Source organism: Ictalurus punctatus, chromosome 10 (assembly GCF_001660625.3).
Source record: "Ictalurus punctatus breed USDA103 chromosome 10, Coco_2.0, whole genome shotgun sequence".
In the NCBI taxonomy this organism is placed as follows: Eukaryota; Metazoa; Chordata; class Actinopteri; order Siluriformes; family Ictaluridae; genus Ictalurus; species Ictalurus punctatus.
Window position 1 is genome coordinate 4,371,889 of NC_030425.2, and position 18,178 is coordinate 4,390,066.

Below are 18,178 nucleotides of genomic sequence, written 5' to 3' on the forward strand. Positions count from 1 at the left end.
GCCACCATCAGAGCTCCAGACTAACTGTACCCCAGCCATGTTAGTCAGAATAAGCAAAAGTGGGCTCAACATGATGGACCAAAGAATTCAGCCTTGGCCCATGTTCACCTTCAACAGAATTAGCTCCAGAATAATCTTTACAAGAGATGTGAAATGGGATCACTGGATTGAAAGTCTCCAAACTGAGTAATTTTGGCCACTGCACACAAAACAGTAGTGTATAAAACAAAACACTGAATTGTACCCTATTCACATTTTCAAATTTGTCTGGGACCTCAGAAATAACGGTACAAGGCTAAGTTTCTGACAAGACAGTTTGTCTATTTCAGCTCAATTTTTAGCTAGAACTTGCTTGTTGAGCCACAACTTTGGAAACAGTCCCTTGATCAAACTTTTCCCTTTTTTTCTTTAAGTATTCGTAGGTTCTACCGATGTTTGTTGACGGATCAATGGATTCAATGTCTCCCAACTGAGTTGTTTTGGGCAATGCAAACAAAATCAGTACTGTATCAAACAAAAATCAGAAATGGTCCATGTACATGTTGATTGGAATTTTATTCTTAGAGCAAGCAGGAACCTGCCACCATCAGAGCTCCAGACTAACTGTACCCCAGCCATGTTAGTCAGAATAAGCAAAAGTGGGCTCAACATCATGGACCAAAGAATTCAGCCTTGGCCCATGTTCACCTTCAACAGAATTAGCTCCAGAATCATCTTTACAAGAGATGTGAAATGGGATCACTGGATTGAAAGTCTCCAAACTGAGTAATTTTGGCCACTGCACACAAATCAGTAGTGTATAAAACAAAACGCTGAATTGTACCCTATTCAATTTGTCTGGGACCTCAGAAATAACTTGGTATAAAGCTAAGTTTCTGACAAGACAGTTTGTCTATTTCAGCTCACTTTTAAGCTAGAACTTGCTTGTTGAGCCACAACTTTGGAAACAGTCTCTTGATTAAACTTTTCCCTTTTTTTCTTTAAGTATTGGTAGGTTCTACCGATGTTTGTTGACGGATCCATGGATTCAATGTCTCCCAACTGAGTTGTTTTGGGCAATGCAAACAAAATCAGTACTGTATCAAACAAAAATCAGAAATGGTCCATGTACATGTTGATTGGAATTTTATTCTTAGAGCAAGCAGGAACCTGCCACCATCAGAGCTCCAGTACCCCAGCCATGTTAGTCAGAATAAGCAAATGTGGGCTCAACATCATGGACCAAAAAGCTAAGTTTCTGACAAGACAGTTTGTCTAGTTGCATAAAGGCACCTATGCTAACTCTTGTCAGGTTCCACTGAGATTTGAACTCAGATCACTGGATTCAGAGTCCAGAGAGCTAACCATTACACCATGGAACCAAGCTGTTTCACTGATTGTGTTTTTTTTCCAGGCAATTACAGCCACATACTGGCCAAGCAGCAATTTTGTTATCAGGCTTCTGGCAAGCAGCTATTACCTAAGCAGCTATGTACCAAGAACAATGCCGAAACCCGGGATTGAACCAGGGACCTTCAGATCTTCAGTCTGACGCTCTCCCAACTGAGCTATTTCGGCTCATTTTTAAGCTAGAACTTACTTGCTGAGCCACAACTTTGGAAACACTCACTTGATTAAAATTTTCCCTTTTTTCCTTTAAGTATTGGTAGGTTCTACCGATGTTTGTTGACGGATCAATGGATTCAATGTCTCCCAACTGAGTTGTTTTGGGCAATGCAAACAAAATCGGTACTGTATCAAACAAAAATCAGAAATGGTCCATGTACATCTTGATTGGAATTTTATTCTTAGAGCAAGCAGGAACCTGCCACCATCAGAGCTCCAGACTAACAGTACCCCAGCCATGTTAGTCAGAATAAGCAAAAGTGGGCTCAACATCATGGACCAAAGAATTCAGCCTTGGCCCATGTTCACCTTCAACAGAATTAGCTCCAGAATCATCTTTACAAGAGATGTGAAATGGGATCACTGGATTGAAAGTCTCCAAACTAAGTAATTTTGGCCATTGCACACAAATCAGTAGTGTATAAAACAAAACGCTGAATTGTACCCTATTCAATTTGTCTGGGACCTCAGAAATTGTCTGGAATTTTATTCTTAGAGCAAGCAGGAACCTGCCACCATCAGAGCTCCAGACTAACTGTACCCCAGCCATGTTAGTCAGAATAAGCAAAAGTGGGCTCAACATCATGGACCAAAGAATTCAGCCTTGGCCCATGTTCACCTTCAACAGAATTAGCTCCAGAATCATCTTTACAAGAGATGTGAAATGGGATCACTGGATTGAAAGTCTCCAAACTGAGTAATTTTGGCCACTGCACACAAATCAGTAGTGTATAAAACAAAACGCTGAATTGTACCCTATTCACATTTTCAATTTGTCTGGGACCTCAGAAATAACTTGGTATAAAGCTAAGTTTCTGACAAGACAGTTTGTCTATTTCAGCTCACTTTTAAGCTAGAACTTGCTTGTTGAGCCACAACTTTGGAAACAGTCTCTTGATTAAACTTTTCCCTTTTTTTCTTTAAGTATTGGTAGGTTCTACCGATGTTTGTTGACGGATCCATGGATTCAATGTCTCCCAACTGAGTTGTTTTGGGCAATGCAAACAAAATCAGTACTGTATCAAACAAAAATCAGAAATGGTCCATGTACATGTTGATTGGAATTTTATTCTTAGAGCAAGCAGGAACCTGCCACCATCAGAGCTCCAGTACCCCAGCCATGTTAGTCAGAATAAGCAAATGTGGGCTCAACATCATGGACCAAAAAAGCTAAGTTTCTGACAAGTCAGTTTGTCTAGTTGCATAAAGGCACCTATGCTAACTCTTGTCAGGTTCCACTGAGATTTGAACTCAGATCACTGGATTCAGAGTCCAGAGTGCTAACCATTACACCATGGAACCAAGCTGTTTCACTGATTGTGTTTTTTTTTCCAGGCAATTACAGCCACATACTGGCCAAGCAGCAATTTTGTTATCAGGCTTCTGGCAAGCAGCTACTACCTAAAAGGCCAGTGATTATGCCGCTGTCATCAAGATACCAAGAACAATGCCGAAACCCGGGATTGAACCAGGGACCTTCAGATCTTCAGTCTGACGCTCTCCCAACTGAGCTATTTCGGCTCATTTTTAAGCCAGAACTTACTTGCTGAGCCACAACTTTGGAAACACTCACTTGATTAAACTTTTCCCTTTTTTCCTTTAAGTATTGGTAGGTTCTACCGATGTTTGTTGACGGATCAATGGATTCAATGTCTCCCAACTGAGTTGTTTTGGGCAATGCAAACAAAATCGGTACTGTATCAAACAAAAATCAGAAATGGTCCATGTACATCTTGATTGGAATTTTATTCTTAGAGCAAGCAGGAACCTGCCACCATCAGAGCTCCAGACTAACAGTACCCCAGCCATGTTAGTCAGAATAAGCAAAAGTGGGCTCAACATCATGGACCAAAGAATTCAGCCTTGGCCCATGTTCACCTTCAACAGAATTACCTACAGAATCATCTTTACAAGAGATGTGAAATGGGATCACTGGATTGAAAGTCTCCAAACTGAGTAATTTTGGCCATTGCACACAAATCAGTAGTGTATAAAACAAAACGCTGAATTGTACCCTATTCAATTTGTCTGGGACCTCAGAAATAACTTGGTATAAAGCTAAGTTTCTGACAAGACAGTTTGTCTATTTCAGCTCACTTTTAAGCTAGAACTTACTTGTTGAGCCACAACTTTGGAAACACTCCCTTGATTAAACTTTTCCCTTTTTCCCTTTAAGTATTGGTAGGTTCTACCGATGTTTGTTGACGGATCAATGGATTCAATGTCTCCCAACTGAGTTGTTTTGGGCAATGCAAACAAAATCGGTACTGTATCAAACAAAAATCAGAAATGGTCCATGTACATGTTGATTGGAATTTTATTCTTAGAGCAAGCAGGAACCTGCCACCATCAGAGCTCCAGTACCCCAGCCATGTTAGTCAGAATAAGCAAAAGTGGGCTCAACATCATGGACCAAAGAATTCAGCCTTGGCCCATGTTCACCTTCAACAGAATTAGCTCCAGAATCATCTTTACAAGAGATGTGAAATGGGATCACTGGATTGAAAGTCTCCAAACTGAGTAATTTTGGCCACTGCACACAAATCAGTAGTGTATAAAACAAAACACTGAATTGTACCCTATTCAATTTGTCCGGGACCTCAGAAATAACTTGGTATAAAGCTAAGTTTCTGACAAGACAGTTTGTCTATTTCAGCTCACTTTTAAGCTAGAACTTGCTTGTTGAGCCACAACTTTGGAAACAGTCTCTTGATTAAACTTTTCCCTTTTTTTCTTTAAGTATTCGTAGGTTCTACCGATGTTTGTTGACGGATCAATGGATTCAATGTCTCCCAACTGAGTTGTTTTGGGCAATGCAAACAAAATCAGTACTGTATCAAACAAAAATCAGAAATGGTCCATGTACATGTTGATTGGAATTTTATTCTTAGAGCAAGCAGGAACCTGCCACCATCAGAGCTCCAGACTAACAGTACCCCAGCCATGTTAGTCAGAATAAGCAAAAGTGGGCTCAACATCATGGACCAAAGAATTCAGCCTTGGCCCATGTTCACCTTCAACAGAATTAGCTCCAGAATCATCTTTACAAGAGATGTGAAATGGGATCACTGGATTGAAAGTCTCCAAACTGAGTAATTTTGGCCACTGCACACAAATCAGTAGTGTATAAAACAAAACACTGAATTGTACCCTATTCAATTTGTCCGGGACCTCAGAAATAACTTGGTATAAAGCTAAGTTTCTGACAAGACAGTTTGTCTATTTCAGCTCACTTTTAAGCTAGAACTTGCTTGTTGAGCCACAACTTTGGAAACAGTCTCTTGATTAAACTTTTCCCTTTTTTTCTTTAAGTATTCGTAGGTTCTACCGATGTTTGTTGACGGATCAATGGATTCAATGTCTCCCAACTGAGTTGTTTTGGGCAATGCAAACAAAATCAGTACTGTATCAAACAAAAATCAGAAATGGTCCATGTACATGTTGATTGGAATTTTATTCTTAGAGCAAGCAGGAACCTGCCACCATCAGAGCTCCAGACTAACAGTACCCCAGCCATGTTAGTCAGAATAAGCAAAAGTGGGCTCAACATCATGGACCAAAGAATTCAGCCTTGGCCCATGTTCACCTTCAACAGAATTAGCTCCAGAATCATCTTTACAAGAGATGTGAAATGGGATCACTGGATTGAAAGTCTCCAAACTGAGTAATTTTGGCCACTGCACACAAATCAGTAGTGTATAAAACAAAACGCTGAATTGTACCCTATTCAATTTGTCTGGGACCTCAGAAATAACTTGGTATAAAGCTAAGTTTCTGACAAGACAGTTTGTCTATTTCAGCTCACTTTTAAGCTAGAACTTGCTTGTTGAGCCACAACTTTGGAAACAGTCTCTTGATTAAACTTTTCCCTTTTTTTCTTTAAGTATTGGTAGGTTCTACCGATGTTTGTTGACGGATCAATGGATTCAATGTCTCCCAACTGAGTTGTTTTGGGCAATGCAAACAAAATCAGTACTGTATCAAACAAAAATCAGAAATGGTCCATGTACATGTTGATTGGAATTTTATTCTTAGAGCAAGCAGGAACCTGCCACCATCAGAGCTCCAGACTAACAGTACCCCAGCCATGTTAGTCAGAATAAGCAAAAGTGGGCTCAACATCATGGACCAAAGAATTCAGCCTTGGCCCATGTTCACCTTCAACAGAATTAGCTCCAGAATCATCTTTACAAGAGATGTGAAATGGGATCACTGGATTGAAAGTCTCCAAACTGAGTAATTTTGGCCACTGCACACAAATCAGTAGTGTATAAAACAAAAACGCTGAATTGTACCCTATTCAATTTGTCTGGGACCTCAGAAATAACTTGGTATAAAGCTAAGTTTCTGACAAGACAGTTTGTCTATTTCAGCTCACTTTTAAGCTAGAACTTGCTTGTTGAGCCACAACTTTGGAAACAGTCTCTTGATTAAACTTTTCCCTTTTTTTCTTTAAGTATTGGTAGGTTCTACCGATGTTTGTTGACGGATCCATGGATTCAATGTCTCCCAACTGAGTTGTTTTGGGCAATGCAAACAAAATCAGTACTGTATCAAACAAAAATCAGAAATGGTCCATGTACATGTTGATTGGAATTTTATTCTTAGAGCAAGCAGGAACCTGCCACCATCAGAGCTCCAGTACCCCAGCCATGTTAGTCAGAATAAGCAAATGTGGGCTCAACATCATGGACCAAAAAAGCTAAGTTTCTGACAAGACAGTTTGTCTAGTTGCATAAAGGCACCTATGCTAACTCTTGTCAGGTTCCACTGAGATTTGAACTCAGATCACTGGATTCAGAGTCCAGAGTGCTAACCATTACACCATGGAACCAAGCTGTTTCACTGATTGTGTTTTTTTTCCAGGCAATTACAGCCACATACTGGCCAAGCAGCAATTTTGTTATCAGGCTTCTGGCAAGCAGCTACTACCTAAAAGGCCAGTGATTATGCCGCTGTCATCAAGATACCAAGAACAATGCCGAAACCCGGGATTGAACCAGGGACCTTCAGATCTTCAGTCTGACGCTCTCCCAACTGAGCTATTTCGGCTCATTTTTAAGCTAGCACTTACTTGCTGAGCCACAACTTTGGAAACACTCACTTGATTAAACTTTTCCCTTTTTTCCTTTAAGTATTGGTAGGTTCTACCGATGTTTGTTGACGGATCAATGGATTCAATGTCTCCCAACTGAGTTGTTTTGGGCAATGCAAACAAAATCGGTACTGTATCAAACAAAAATCAGAAATGGTCCATGTACATGTTGATTGGAATTTTATTCTTAGAGCAAGCAGGAACCTGCCACCATCAGAGCTCCAGACTAACAGTACCCCAGCCATGTTAGTCAGAATAAGCAAAAGTGGGCTCAACATCATGGACCAAAGAATTCAGCCTTGACCCATGTTCACCTTCAACAGAATTAGCTCCAGAATCATCTTTACAAGAGATGTGAAATGGGATCACTGGATTGAAAGTCTCCAAACTGAGTAATTTTGGCCATTGCACACAAATCAGTAGTGTATAAAACAAAATGCTGAATTGTACCCTATTCAATTTGTCCGGGACCTCAGAAATAACTTGGTATAAAGCTAAGTTTCTGACAAGACAGTTTGTCTATTTCAGCTCACTTTTAAGCTAGAACTTACTTGTTGAGCCACAACTTTGGAAACACTCCCTTGATTAAACTTTTCCCTTTTTCCCTTTAAGTATTGGTAGGTTCTACCGATGTTTGTTGACGGATCCATGGATTCAATGTCTCCCAACTGAGTTGTTTTGGGCAATGCAAACAAAATCGGTACTGTATCAAACAAAAATCAGAAATGGTCCATGTACATCTTGATTGGAATTTTATTCTTAGAGCAAGCAGGAACCTGCCACCATCAGAGCTCCAGACTAACAGTACCCCAGCCATGTTAGTCAGAATAAGCAAAAGTGGGCTCAACATCATGGACCAAAGAATTCAGCTTGGCCCATGTTCACCTTCAACAGAATTAGCTACAGAATCATCTTTACAAGAGATGTGAAATGGGATCACTGGATTGAAAGTCTCCAAACTGAGTAATTTTGGCCATTGCACACAAATCAGTAGTGTATAAAACAAAACGCTGAATTGTACCCTATTCAATTTGTCTGGGACCTCAGAAATAACTTGGTATAAAGCTAAGTTTCTGACAAGACAGTTTGTCTATTTCAGCTCACTTTTTAGCTAGAACTTGCTTGTTGAGCCACAACCTTGGAAACACTCGCTTGATTAAACTTTTCCCTTTTTCCCTTTAAGTATTGGTAGGTTCTACCGATGTTTGTTGACGGATCAATGGATTCAATGTCTCCCAACTGAGTTGTTTTGGGCAATGCAAACAAAATCGGTACTGTATCAAACAAAAATCAGAAATGGTCCATGTACATCTTGATTGGAATTTTATTCTTAGAGCAAGCAGGAACCTGCCACCATCAGAGCTCCAGACTAACAGTACCCCAGCCATGTTAGTCAGAATAAGCAAAAGTGGGCTCAACATCATGGACCAAAGAATTCAGCTTGGCCCATGTTCACCTTCAACAGAATTAGCTACAGAATCATCTTTACAAGAGATGTGAAATGGGATCACTGGATTGAAAGTCTCCAAACTGAGTAATTTTGGCCATTGCACACAAATCAGTAGTGTATAAAACAAAACGCTGAATTGTACCCTATTCAATTTGTCTGGGACCTCAGAAATAACTTGGTATAAAGCTAAGTTTCTGACAAGACAGTTTGTCTATTTCAGCTCACTTTTAAGCTAGAACTTACTTGTTGAGCCACAACTTTGGAAACACTCCCTTGATTAAACTTTTCCCTTTTTCCCTTTAAGTATTGGTAGGTTCTACCGATGTTTGTTGACGGATCCATGGATTCAATGTCTCCCAACTGAGTTGTTTTGGGCAATGCAAACAAAATCGGTACTGTATCAAACAAAAATCAGAAATGGTCCATGTACATCTTGATTGGAATTTTATTCTTAGAGCAAGCAGGAACCTGCCACCATCAGAGCTCCAGACTAACAGTACCCCAGCCATGTTAGTCAGAATAAGCAAAAGTGGGCTCAACATCATGGACCAAAGAATTCAGCTTGGCCCATGTTCACCTTCAACAGAATTAGCTACAGAATCATCTTTACAAGAGATGTGAAATGGGATCACTGGATTGAAAGTCTCCAAACTGAGTAATTTTGGCCATTGCACACAAATCAGTAGTGTATAAAACAAAACGCTGAATTGTACCCTATTCAATTTGTCTGGGACCTCAGAAATAACTTGGTATAAAGCTAAGTTTCTGACAAGACAGTTTGTCTATTTCAGCTCACTTTTAAGCTAGAACTTACTTGTTGAGCCACAACTTTGGAAACACTCCCTTGATTAAACTTTTCCCTTTTTCCCTTTAAGTATTGGTAGGTTTTACCGATGTTTGTTGACGGATCAATGGATTCAATGTCTCCCAACTGAGTTGTTTTGGCAATGCAAACAAAATCGGTACTGTATCAAACAAAAATCAGAAATGGTCCATGTACATCTTGATTGGAATTTTATTCTTAGAGCAAGCAGGAACCTGCCACCATCAGAGCTCCAGACTAACAGTACCCCAGCCATGTTAGTCAGAATAAGCAAAAGTGGGCTCAACATCATGGACCAAAGAATTCAGCTTGGCCCATGTTCACCTTCAACAGAATTAGCTACAGAATCATCTTTACAAGAGATGTGAAATGGGATCACTGGATTGAAAGTCTCCAAACTGAGTAATTTTGGCCATTGCACACAAATCAGTAGTGTATAAAACAAAACGCTGAATTGTACCCTATTCAATTTGTCTGGGACCTCAGAAATAACTTGGTATAAAGCTAAGTTTCTGACAAGACAGTTTGTCTATTTCAGCTCACTTTTAAGCTAGAACTTACTTGTTGAGCCACAACTTTGGAAACACTCCCTTGATTAAACTTTTCCCTTTTTCCCTTTAAGTATTGGTAGGTTCTACCGATGTTTGTTGACGGATCAATGGATTCAATGTCTCCCAACTGAGTTGTTTTGGGCAATGCAAACAAAATCGGTACTGTATCAAACAAAAATCAGAAATGGTCCATGTACATCTTGATTGGAATTTTATTCTTAGAGCAAGCAGGAACCTGCCACCATCAGAACTCCAGTACCCCAGCCATGTTAGTCAGAATAAGCAAAAGTGGGCTCAACATCATGGACCAAAGAATTCAGCCTTGGCCCATGTTCACCTTCAACAGAATTAGCTCCAGAATCATCTTTACAAGAGATGTGAAATGGGATCACTGGATTGAAAGTCTCGAAACTGAGTAATTTTGGCCACTGCACACAAATCTGTAGTGTATAAAACAAAACGCTGAATTGTACCCTGTTCACATTTTCAATTTGTCTGGGACCTCAGAAATAACTTGGTCCAAAGCTAAGTTTCTGACAAGACAGTTTGTCTATTTCAGCTCACTTTTTAGCTAGAACTTGCTTGTTGAGCCACAACTTTGGAAACAGTCTCTTGGTTAAACTTTTCCCTTTTTTTCTTTAAGTATTGGTAGTTTCTACCGATGTTTGTTGACGGATCAATGGATTCAATGTCTCCCAAATGAGTTGTTTTGGGCAATGCAAACAAAATCAGTACTGTATCAAACAAAAATCAGAAATGGTCCATGTACATCTTGATTGGAATTTTATTCTTAGAGCAAGCAGGAACCTGCCACCATCAGAGCTCCAGACTAACATTACCCCAGCCATGTTAGTCAGAATAAGCAAAAGTGGGCTCAACATCATGGACCAAAGAATTCAGCCTTGGCCCATGTTCACCTTCAACAGAATTACCTACAGAATCATCTTTACAAGAGATGTGAAATGGGATCACTGGATTGAAAGTCTCCAAACTGAGTAATTTTGGCCATTGCACACAAATCAGTAGTGTATAAAACAAAACGCTGAATTGTACCCTATTCAATTTGTCTGGGACCTCAGAAATAACTTGGTATAAAGCTAAGTTTCTGACAAGACAGTTTGTCTATTTCAGCTCACTTTTAAGCTAGAACTTACTTGTTGAGCCACAACTTTGGAAACACTCCCTTGATTAAACTTTTCCCTTTTTCCCTTTAAGTATTGGTAGGTTCTACCGATGTTTGTTGACGGATCAATGGATTCAATGTCTCCCAACTGAGTTGTTTTGGGCAATGCAAACAAAATCGGTACTGTATCAAACAAAAATCAGAAATGGTCCATGTACATCTTGATTGGAATTTTATTCTTAGAGCAAGCAGGAACCTGCCACCATCAGAACTCCAGTACCCCAGCCATGTTAGTCAGAATAAGCAAAAGTGGGCTCAACATCATGGACCAAAGAATTCAGCCTTGGCCCATGTTCACCTTCAACAGAATTAGCTGCAGAATCATCTTTACAAGAGATGTGAAATGGGATCACTGGATTGAAAGTCTCCAAACTGAGTAATTTTGGCCACTGCACACAAATCTGTAGTGTATAAAACAAAACGCTGAATTGTACCCTGTTCACATTTTCAATTTGTCTGGGACCTCAGAAATAACTTGGTACAAGGCTAATTTTCTGCCAAGACAGTTTGTCTATTTCAGCTCACTTTTTAGCTAGAACTTGCTTGTTGAGCCACAACTTTGGAAACAGTCTCTTGATTAAACTTTTCCCTTTTTTTCTTTAAGTATTCGTAGGTTCTACCGATGTTTGTTGACGGATCAATGGATTCAATGTCTCCCAACTGAGTTGTTTTGGGCAATGCAAACAAAATCAGTACCGTATCAAACAAAAATCAGAAATGGTCCATGTACATGTTGATTGGAATTTTATTCTTAGAGCAAGCAGGAACCTGCCACCATCAGAGCTCCAGACTAACATTACCCCAGCCATGTTAGTCAGAATAAGCAAATGTGGGCTCAACATCATGGACCAAAGAATTCAGCCTTGGCCCATGTTCACCTTCAACAGAATTAGCTCCAGAATCATCTTTACAAGAGATGTGAAATGGGATCACTGGATTGAAAGTCTCCAAACTGAGTAATTTTGGCCATTGCACACAAATCAGTAGTGTATAAAACAAAACGCTGAATTGTACCCTATTCAATTTGTCTGGGACCTCAGAAATAACTTGGTATAAAGCTAAGTTTCTGACAAGACAGTTTGTCTATTTCAGCTCACTTTTAAGCTAGAACTTGCTTGTTGAGCCACAACTTTGGAAACAGTCTCTTGATTAAACTTTTCCCTTTTTTTCTTTAAGTATTCGTAGGTTCTACCGATGTTTGTTGACGGATCAATGGATTCAATGTCTCCCAACTGAGTTGTTTTGGGCAATGCAAACAAAATCAGTACCGTATCAAACAAAAATCAGAAATGGTCCATGTACATGTTGATCGGAATTTTATTCTTAGAGCAAGCAGGAACCTGCCACCATCAGAGCTCCAGACTAACAGTACCCCAGCCATGTTAGTCAGAATGAGCAAAAGTGGGCTCAGCATTATGGACCAAAGAATTCAGCCTTGGCCCATGTTCACCTTCAACAGAATTAGCCCCAGAATCATCTTTACAAGAGATGTGAAATGGGATCACTGGATTGAAAGTCTCCAAACTGAGTAATTTTGGCCACTGCACACAAATCAGTAGTGTATAAAACAAAACGCTGAATTGTACCCTATTCACATTTTGAATTTGTCTGGGACCTCAGAAATAACTTGGTACAAAGCTAAGTTTCTGACAAGACAGTTTTTCTATTTCAGCTCACTTTTTAGCTAGAACTTGCTTGTTGAGCGACAACTTTGGAAACAGTCTCTTGATTAAACTTTTCCCTTTTTTTCTTTAAGTTTTCGTAGGTTCTACCGATGTTTGTTGACGGATCAATGGATTCAATGTCTCCCAACTGAGTTGTTTTGGGCAATGCAAACAAAATCAGTACTGTATCAAACAAAAATCAGAAATGGTCCATGTACATGTTGATTGGAATTTTATTCTTAGAGCAAGCAGGAACCTGCCAGCATCAGAGCTCCAGTACCCCAGCCATGTTAGTCAGAAAAAGCAAATGTGGGCTCAACATCATGGACCAAAGAAGCTAAGTTTCTGACACAACAGTTTGTCTAGTTTCATAGAGGTACCTATGCTAACTCTTGTCAGGTTCCACTGAGATTTGAACTCAGATCACTGGATTCAAAGTCCAGAGTGCTAACCATTACACCATGGAACCAAGGTGTTTTGTTGATTGTATTCTTTTCCAGGCAATTACAGCCACATTCTGACCAAGCAGTAATTACATTGTCAGGCTTCTGGCAAGCAGCTACTACCTAAAAGGCCAGTGATTATGCCGCTGTTGTCAAGATACCAGAGGAATGCCGAACCTGGGATTGCACCAGGGACCTTCAGATATTCAGTCTGAGGCTCTCCCAACTGAGCTATTTCAACTCACTTGTAAGCCAGAACTTACTTGTTGAGCCACAACTTTGGAAACACTCGCTTGATTAAACTTTTCCCTTTTTCCCTTTAAGTATTGGTAGGTTCTACCGATGTTTGTTGACGGATCAATGGATTCAATGTCTCCCAACTGAGTTGTTTTGGGCAATGCAAACAAAATCGGTACTGTATCAAACAAAAATCAGAAATGGTCCATGTACATCTTGATTGGAATTTTATTCTTAGAGCAAGCAGGAACCTGCCACCATCAGAGCTCCAGACTAACATTACCCCAGCCATGTTAGTCAGAATAAGCAAAAGTGGGCTCAACATGATGGACCAAAGAATTCAGCCTTGGCCCATGTTCACCTTCAACAGAATTAGCTGCAGAATCATCTTTACAAGAGATGAGAAATGGGATCACTGGATTGAAAGTCTCCAAACTGAGTAATTTTGGCCATTGCACACAAATCAGTAGTGTATAAAACAAAACGCTGAATTGTACCCTATTCAATTTGTCTGGGACCTCAGAAATAACTTGGTATTAAGCTAAGTTTCTGACAAGACAGTTTGTCTATTTCAGCTCACTTTTAAGCCAGAACTTACTTGTTGAGCCACAACTTTGGAAACACTCCCTTGATTAAACTTTTCCCTTTTTCCCTTTAAGTATTGGTAGGTTCTACCGATGTTTGTTGACGGATCAATGGATTCAATGTCTCCCAACTGAGTTGTTTTGGGCAATGCAAACAAAATCGGTACTGTATCAAACAAAAATCAGAAATGGTCCATGTACATCTTGATTGGAATTTTATTCTTAGAGCAAGCAGGAACCTGCCACCATCAGAACTCCAGACTAACATTACCCCAGCCATGTTAGTCAGAATAAGCAAAAGTGGGCTCAACATCATGGACCAAAGAAATCAGCCTTGGCCCATGTTCACCTACAACAGAATTAGCTCCAGAATAATCTTTACAAGAGATGTGAAATGGGATCACTGGATTGAAAGTCTCCAAACTGAGTAATTTGGGCCACTGCCCACAAAACAGTAGTGTATAAAACAAAACGCTGAATTGTACCCTATTCACATTTTCAATTTGTCTGGGACCTCAGAAATAACAGTACAAGGCTAAGTTTCTGACAAGACAGTTTGTCTATTTCAGTTCACTTTTTAGCTAGAACTTGCTTGTTGAGCCACAACTTTGGAAACAGTCTCTTGATTAAACTTTTCCCTTTTTTTCTTTAAGTATTCGTAGGTTCTACCGATGTTTGTTGACGGATCAATGGATTCAATGTCTCCCAACTGAGTTGTTTTGGGCAATGCAAACAAAATCAGTACTGTATCAAACAAAAATCAGAAATGGTCCATGTACATGTTGATTGGAATTTTATTCTTAGAGCAAGCAGGAACCTGCCACCATCAGAGCTCCAGACTAACTGTACCCCAGCCATGTTAGTCAGAATAAGCAAAAGTGGGCTCAACATCATGGACCAAAGAATTCAGCCTTGGCCCATGTTCACCTTCAACAGAATTAGCTCCAGAATCATCTTTACAAGAGATGTGAAATGGGATCACTGGATTGAAAGTCTCCAAACTGAGTAATTTTGGCCACTGCACACAAATCAGTAGTGTATAAAACAAAACGCTGAATTGTACCCTATTCACATTTTCAATTTGTCTGGGACCTCAGAAATAACTTGGTACAAAGCTAAGTTTCTGACAAGACAGTTTGTCTATTTCAGCTCACTTTTTAGCTAGAACTTGCTTGTTGAGCCACAACCTTGGAAACACTCGCTTGATTAAACTTTTCCCTTTTTCCCTTTAAGTATTGGTAGGTTCTACCGATGTTTGTTGACGGATCAATGGATTCAATGTCTCCCAACTGAGTTGTTTTGGGCAATGCAAACAAAATCGGTACTGTATCAAACAAAAATCAGAAATGGTCCATGTACATGTTGATTGGAATTTTATTCTTAGAGCAAGCAGGAACCTGCCACCATCAGAGCTCCAGACTAACACTACCCCAGCCATGTTAGTCAGAATAAGCAAAAGTGGGCTCAACATCATGGACCAAAGAATTCAGCCTTGGCCCATGTTCACCTTCAACAGAATTAGCTTCAGAATCATCTTTACAAGAGATGTGAAATGGGATCACTGGATTGAAAGTCTCCAAACTGAGTAATTTGGGCCACTGCACACAAAACAGTAGTGTATAAAACAAAACGCTGAATTGTACCCTATTCACATTTTCAATTTGTCTGGGACCTCAGAAATAACAGTACAAGGCTAAGTTTCTGACAAGACAGTTTGTCTATTTCAGTTCACTTTTTAGCTAGAACTTGCTTGTTGAGCCACAACTTTGGAAACAGTCTCTTGATTAAACTTTTCCCTTTTTTTCTTTAAGTATTCGTAGGTTCTACCGATGTTTGTTGACGGATCAATGGATTCAATGTCTCCCAACTGAGTTGTTTTGGGCAATGCAAACAAAATCAGTACTGTATCAAACAAAAATCAGAAATGGTCCATGTACATGTTGATTGGAATTTTATTCTTAGAGCAAGCAGGAACCTGCCACCATCAGAGCTCCAGACTAACTGTACCCCAGCCATGTTAGTCAGAATAAGCAAAAGTGGGCTCAACATCATGGACCAAAGAATTCAGCCTTGGCCCATGTTCACCTTCAACAGAATTAGCTCCAGAATCATCTTTACAAGAGATGTGAAATGGGATCACTGGATTGAAAGTCTCCAAACTGAGTAATTTTGGCCACTGCACACAAATCAGTAGTGTATAAAACAAAACGCTGAATTGTACCCTATTCACATTTTCAATTTGTCTGGGACCTCAGAAATAACTTGGTACAAAGCTAAGTTTCTGACAAGACAGTTTGTCTATTTCAGCTCACTTTTTAGCTAGAACTTGCTTGTTGAGCCACAACCTTGGAAACACTCGCTTGATTAAACTTTTCCCTTTTTCCCTTTAAGTATTGGTAGGTTCTACCGATGTTTGTTGACGGATCAATGGATTCAATGTCTTCCAACTGAGTTGTTTTGGGCAATGCAAACAAAATCGGTACTGTATCAAACAAAAATCAGAAATGGTCCATGTACATCTTGATTGGAATTTTATTCTTAGAGCAAGCAGGAACCTGCCACCATCAGAGCTCCAGACTAACAGTACCCCAGCCATGTTAGTCAGAATAAGCAAAAGTGGGCTCAACATCATGGACCAAAGAATTCAGCCTTGGCCCATGTTCACCTTCAACAGAATTAGCTTCAGAATCATCTTTACAAGAGATGTGAAATGGGATCACTGGATTGAAAGTCTCCAAACTGAGTAATTTGGGCCACTGCACACAAAACAGTAGTGTATAAAACAAAACACTGAATTGTACCCTATTCACATTTTCAATTTGTCTGGGACCTCAGAAATAACAGTACAAGGCTAAGTTTCTGACAAGACAGTTTGTCTATTTCAGTTCACTTTTTAGCTAGAACTTGCTTGTTGAGCCACAACTTTGGAAACAGTCTCTTGATTAAACTTTTCCCTTTTTTTCTTTAAGTATTCGTAGGTTCTACCGATGTTTGTTGACGGATCAATGGATTCAATGTCTCCCAACTGAGTTGTTTTGGGCAATGCAAACAAAATCAGTACTGTATCAAACAAAAATCAGAAATGGTCCATGTACATGTTGATTGGAATTTTATTCTTAGAGCAAGCAGGAACCTGCCACCATCAGAGCTCCAGACTAACTGTACCCCAGCCATGTTAGTCAGAATAAGCAAAAGTGGGCTCAACATGATGGACCAAAGAATTCAGCCTTGGCCCATGTTCACCTTCAACAGAATTAGCTCCAGAATAATCTTTACAAGAGATGTGAAATGGGATCACTGGATTGAAAGTCTCCAAACTGAGTAATTTTGGCCACTGCACACAAAACAGTAGTGTATAAAACAAAACACTGAATTGTACCCTATTCACATTTTCAAATTTGTCTGGGACCTCAGAAATAACGGTACAAGGCTAAGTTTCTGACAAGACAGTTTGTCTATTTCAGCTCAATTTTTAGCTAGAACTTGCTTGTTGAGCCACAACTTTGGAAACAGTCCCTTGATCAAACTTTTCCCTTTTTTTCTTTAAGTATTCGTAGGTTCTACCGATGTTTGTTGACGGATCAATGGATTCAATGTCTCCCAACTGAGTTGTTTTGGGCAATGCAAACAAAATCAGTACTGTATCAAACAAAAATCAGAAATGGTCCATGTACATGTTGATTGGAATTTTATTCTTAGAGCAAGCAGGAACCTGCCACCATCAGAGCTCCAGACTAACTGTACCCCAGCCATGTTAGTCAGAATAAGCAAAAGTGGGCTCAACATCATGGACCAAAGAATTCAGCCTTGGCCCATGTTCACCTTCAACAGAATTAGCTCCAGAATCATCTTTACAAGAGATGTGAAATGGGATCACTGGATTGAAAGTCTCCAAACTGAGTAATTTTGGCCACTGCACACAAATCAGTAGTGTATAAAACAAAACGCTGAATTGTACCCTATTCAATTTGTCTGGGACCTCAGAAATAACTTGGTATAAAGCTAAGTTTCTGACAAGACAGTTTGTCTATTTCAGCTCACTTTTAAGCTAGAACTTGCTTGTTGAGCCACAACTTTGGAAACAGTCTCTTGATTAAACTTTTCCCTTTTTTTCTTTAAGTATTGGTAGGTTCTACCGATGTTTGTTGACGGATCCATGGATTCAATGTCTCCCAACTGAGTTGTTTTGGGCAATGCAAACAAAATCAGTACTGTATCAAACAAAAATCAGAAATGGTCCATGTACATGTTGATTGGAATTTTATTCTTAGAGCAAGCAGGAACCTGCCACCATCAGAGCTCCAGTACCCCAGCCATGTTAGTCAGAATAAGCAAATGTGGGCTCAACATCATGGACCAAAAAGCTAAGTTTCTGACAAGACAGTTTGTCTAGTTGCATAAAGGCACCTATGCTAACTCTTGTCAGGTTCCACTGAGATTTGAACTCAGATCACTGGATTCAGAGTCCAGAGAGCTAACCATTACACCATGGAACCAAGCTGTTTCACTGATTGTGTTTTTTTTCCAGGCAATTACAGCCACA

At 39.7% G+C, this 18,178-nt stretch overlaps 8 non-coding genes across 8 annotated transcripts; all 8 read right to left on the bottom strand.

Moving 5' to 3' along the window:
* Positions 1-1,289: 1,289 nt before the first annotated feature.
* On the bottom strand, positions 1,290-1,361 carry trnaq-cug (transfer RNA glutamine (anticodon CUG)). Its single transcript has one exon. It is a non-coding gene; the product is annotated as a tRNA-Gln (tRNA).
* A 123-nt stretch (positions 1,362-1,484) lies between these two features.
* trnaf-gaa (transfer RNA phenylalanine (anticodon GAA)) lies at positions 1,485-1,557 on the bottom strand. The gene has a single exon. It is a non-coding gene; the product is annotated as a tRNA-Phe (tRNA).
* A 1,278-nt stretch (positions 1,558-2,835) lies between these two features.
* Positions 2,836-2,907, bottom strand: trnaq-cug (transfer RNA glutamine (anticodon CUG)). The gene has a single exon. It is a non-coding gene; the product is annotated as a tRNA-Gln (tRNA).
* Positions 2,908-3,053: 146 nt separating this feature from the next.
* trnaf-gaa (transfer RNA phenylalanine (anticodon GAA)) lies at positions 3,054-3,126 on the bottom strand. Its single transcript has one exon. It is a non-coding gene; the product is annotated as a tRNA-Phe (tRNA).
* A 3,241-nt stretch (positions 3,127-6,367) lies between these two features.
* Positions 6,368-6,439, bottom strand: trnaq-cug (transfer RNA glutamine (anticodon CUG)). Its single transcript has one exon. It is a non-coding gene; the product is annotated as a tRNA-Gln (tRNA).
* A 145-nt stretch (positions 6,440-6,584) lies between these two features.
* trnaf-gaa (transfer RNA phenylalanine (anticodon GAA)) lies at positions 6,585-6,657 on the bottom strand. Its single transcript has one exon. It is a non-coding gene; the product is annotated as a tRNA-Phe (tRNA).
* Positions 6,658-12,768: 6,111 nt separating this feature from the next.
* trnaq-uug (transfer RNA glutamine (anticodon UUG)) lies at positions 12,769-12,840 on the bottom strand. The gene has a single exon. It is a non-coding gene; the product is annotated as a tRNA-Gln (tRNA).
* A 5,219-nt stretch (positions 12,841-18,059) lies between these two features.
* trnaq-cug (transfer RNA glutamine (anticodon CUG)) lies at positions 18,060-18,131 on the bottom strand. Its single transcript has one exon. It is a non-coding gene; the product is annotated as a tRNA-Gln (tRNA).
* Between the last annotated feature and the right edge of the window lie 47 nt (positions 18,132-18,178).